The sequence below is a fragment of the Frankliniella occidentalis genome, unplaced genomic scaffold (genome assembly GCF_000697945.3).
Source record: "Frankliniella occidentalis isolate FOCC.00 unplaced genomic scaffold, Focc_3.1 Scaffold242, whole genome shotgun sequence".
NCBI lineage: Eukaryota > Metazoa > Arthropoda > Insecta > Thysanoptera > Thripidae > Frankliniella > Frankliniella occidentalis.
In genome coordinates, this window is record NW_026267368.1 from 263161 (window position 1) to 267387 (window position 4227).

The 4227-nt window shown below is 45.0% G+C and overlaps 1 long non-coding RNA gene across 1 annotated transcript; it reads right to left on the reverse strand.

Annotated features, from left to right (window-relative positions):
* Positions 1-151: 151 nt before the first annotated feature.
* LOC113214191 (uncharacterized) lies at positions 152-1725 on the reverse strand. Its single transcript, XR_003303800.2, has 3 exons — positions 1539-1725; positions 1363-1471; positions 152-1282 (listed from the first exon to the last, which is right to left on the reverse strand). It is a non-coding gene; the product is annotated as an uncharacterized LOC113214191 (long non-coding RNA).
* Positions 1726-4227: the final 2502 nt, after the last annotated feature.

Sequence of the window (4227 nt, forward strand, 5' to 3'; positions counted from 1 at the left end):
AGGCATAAAATACTGAAGAAAAGTCCACTGTAGAAAAAAAAGGAATGGACAAAAATCAATTTACGTATTTTATAACAAATCAATAATGGAGGATTAATTTACATACCGATGAAAATTATTCTGAAGCAGTAAACAAAAATGAACCATGGTAAACAGATTGGATTTCATTCACAATCTCTTCCATCAACCAAAAACAGAAAGCTGATCAAAACCTTCAAGTGTACATCCAAACCAAAAAAAGAAAAAGAAAGAAATTTAGAATAATCAGCTCCACCAACCCAACACGGAAGGCAGGCTGTACTTTTGAAGTTTCACAGAGCAGCAATGAAAGACAGCCACTCAACCTGCCTGAGTCACCATACAAAGCACACACTTAATGAACAACACAGAGTGATACATTTCAACATTTGCTTTTTGGTGCCGAGCACTGCGACACAGACTGGGCCTGCAGAGGGACTTTGTGTCTCATTCCCTGGCTCTCGAAAGAGCCGCCCAGCATGGATTGAAAAGAAAGGAGAGAGAACGACATAGAAACGTGGGGAGAGGGTGGAAGGGTGCAAGAGCACGTACTGGGCAAATATTAAAATATGTATCACTCAAAAGTTCAGTCCACTATCGCATAACGAACATTATAATGATTTACACTCATTGTCACATGGACTCTACAGAAACAGGGTCGCTCCACCAACGCCAAGATGGAAGGCAGGCAGTTCTTAATAATCGCTGCAACTCAATGCTGCTGCCATTAAAATTGCTTACAGGTTTCATATAAAAATTCCTGGCTTTCTGGATTCTACATATAAAGGATTGCTCCACCAACACCAAGATGGAAGGCAGGCATTGTTCAACACTCTCACTGTGAATCAGGGCTGCTACCATGATATGTGAAGTCAGAAACCTACATCATTAAGAAATTAAAACTATGGACAGAATGATACGCTGTAGTGTATGGTGTCCCAACTATTGACACTTTGACACAGTCTGGACTCACAGGGATTTTGTGCCTCATTCCCTAGTCCTATTGAAAGGACCGCCCAGCATGGAACGATAACAGAAAGAGAGGAGACAGAGAGTGGAAAAGGTTAAGGGTGAGCAAGGGTGTCATCATAGCAGTTACAAGCCATACATTAAAATGAGTATCATTCTGAATTATGCAGCCACAAGATGTGTTGTCGGGTAAGGCTCTGACAACCCATGTCTACCTACTCTGAGTTGGGAAAGACTTAAATGTACATATAGATGTATACTTGGAACTAGATATCACAGGCTTCACATTCAAGACCTGCAAACAATTAGTCAGAATTAGTTGAAAGAAATATGTGGGAACACTATTGCTATGAGACAGCGAAAGCCTTCACATACCTCTACCTCATTTCAGTTTCTGCAAGTTGTAGCACACTGTCAGATCATGAATAGCACAGCTATGGGAGGGAGAGTCAAACCTTGACGACACATCTGTAGGTTGAATTTTCTGCAATTAAAACATGTATTTAGTACACGCAAAATGGAACAAAAAAAAGTGAGAGCAGCACACAAACCTTTCAGTGAGTGAATGGGCACTATCTCAGCAATTTCCACTTAAAAGGGTTCATCCACTAGATACTGCTTCTTGTCTATCTCAAGTTTCATGGCCATTGTTCCCTTGTTTCTGAACTCTCTCTCATCAACCTCAGCACTGCCGTTAACAATCATACGTCCCGATGTGATGGCCAACTAAAAACAAACAAAACAATGCACATTTTTTCTGTTAGTTTTGCACAATTTCTTTCCTTTCGTAAAAGTAAACCTGTAACTGCGTGAGTGTGTGTCAGTCACACGTCTGTGGATGCGTCTTCCTGAAGACCTCCAAGCCCCCCCCCCCCCCTAGTTTGAGAGAAAAGTCAGTGATCTGTGATCCATGTCCGTTCACTCTGGACCAGTAGTAGTGACCCTTAACATTACAGGGGAGGAGTGCAGGTTTAATGCATGTGACATTCGAGACGTACGTGTTTAGGCAAACACCTCACGACTTCGTGGTTACCCTGTCAGCTGCCTAAGTACAGTCCGAGTCAAAATGCACTGGTGACCTGCCCATTCAAACACAAATGAATGCTGGCAAAGTTTCGTGCCTTAAATTGTCTTTGTAGTGACGCGTTTTGCTGTAACTAGTAAGTTACATTCATTCATTCATTCTTTCTTTTATGCCCAGCTGTTTTGGAATGGCATTTCCATGGTAAATGATGGAATGACGAGCTTACGGGTGCTTCGAGCTCAGTGTATTCTCGAGAGCAGAGGCTCCAAAGACCATGCGGGTGGAGGACGCTCCAGGCCGATGGCTGAAGTAGCTAGTGGTAGTTAGTTTTGTAGTTAGAGAGTGAGAATTACACAGAGAGTGAGCTCAAATGAAGAAGCGACTGGCGGTAAAGCCGCATTCCATCTAGAGTGGGTCACTTCGGATTCATGCAACGCGGAGATAAGTGAGATTTTGGCACCACCCCGTTCATTTTTCAAGTCCAGAAGTCTGCTTATCTTGGCGGGTGCACAGGACTCGTTGGTGGATAGCACTCTTTGCGCTTTAAATTTTGGGCTTAACTTTACCGTCACTACTATTAGACAAAGAAGAGTCACCGAGGCCCCTTTCATTTTCATTTTCAAATTGATCTTTTGACTCCAGAGAAGAAAGACAAGTCGCTGTTGTTTTAAGGCACAACCATGACATGGTTGCTGCCCCTGGGCCAAATTTTGGATTGATACTGGGGATCATCCATTAATCAAAAAACAGTCACGTAACGTAGTTTCATGCTCGCCCACGCCTTGTCAACCAGAAACGTGTTGTCGCACGCAGGCCCCTTATCATTTGGTGGCCGTTGGTTCCTTTGGACCAATGGGTTGACTAACCCTTGTGACAATCCTGTCCTTTTAGTGCTGCACTTGCATCAAATGACACTGAGCGCGCCGGTCCACTTCCTGATGGACCCCATCGTGTCTAAGGCCTGCCCAGCAGACCTTCCCTGCCACAGCTCTGCCTAGCTCATCTCGCGTCACCCCCAACAGGAGAACATGGTTAAGGAAAATAAACCTTGTTGTTTTCCCCACCTACCCTGTTCCTGTTTTTCGAGCCCTTTCCCACGCCTTGACACATACTGGTCCAGCTGCAGATTCCGAGGGAGGAGGAGAATGCAAGGAGAGTATTGTTTCAATTGGTTTGAAATTATTTGGGTTTAATTAAACGGCGTTCAGTTGTGTTGCAGTGAGGCATCTGTCTGACCCCAGGTGCTCTTGTCTGTCTAGGCAGAGTGGTAACACAGCCACCGCGCAGTTAACCCTCTCTCTCCCCAGGCTCCCTTTCTGTTCCTGGCAAAGTCCTGTTCGTTTTCGATTGCTGTTCCAGTCCCTGTCCCCGTCCCGTTCCTGTCCAGTTCTTGTCCCGTTTCATCAGGCTTGGCCGGCCGTCATCACAGCACCGTGACGGGTAGCACTGCAAGAGGGAGCTCTGGCCCTGTATGGAGAGGAGTCTAACTCTCCGTGCTATCGTCCTGGAGGCTGCACCGCAAGAAGGGTGGAATCGGCCCTGTATGGAGAGGAGTCCGCTGCCCCGGTGCCGCCGCCAGTCGTGACATCTCAAGACGGCCTTTGATTGAAAAGATGAACGTTCTTAGTTAGGTTGTCGAGCCCTCAGCTGTTTTCCTAACTACTTGCCAAATGGGGAATCGTTCCACTGGAAAAGTACCTTCGGAGGTCCCTCTTTATTTTGGGGTGGTACGCACGCCTCTCGTTTTTAAAGAGAGGGGAAGTTGTAATGTTAGAGACAAGTAAACTCTTTGATCAGCAACGCTGACATTCTCATGAGTTGGCCTCTAGCGCCAGCTAGCCTCTCCTAGGGACCTCCGCGGGATTGTTTGAAAGCACCGAGCATCACAGCGCGAGCCAACAGAGCTCAGTCGGCTTGCAGTCTCGGTCGAGTCCAGTCGTGTTCGTCCGTGCCTGTATCGTTCCTGCTAGTACCAATAAATCCACTGATTCAGTACCTCCTGTGTCTCCTTTACTCAGTCACTACCTGACGCTACAATATTTCTTTAGTATATGAAATATTATATACTGAACAGTCTACTAAAACTAAATAAAATACGTGTCTTTCCTGTTTGGCCCCATTAACCTAAAATCATGTACACCATATGTGTTATTTACGTTCGTTTCTTTTTAAGGGTGTACATTATGCTTTTGTTATTATTTTTATTACTTTTAGTT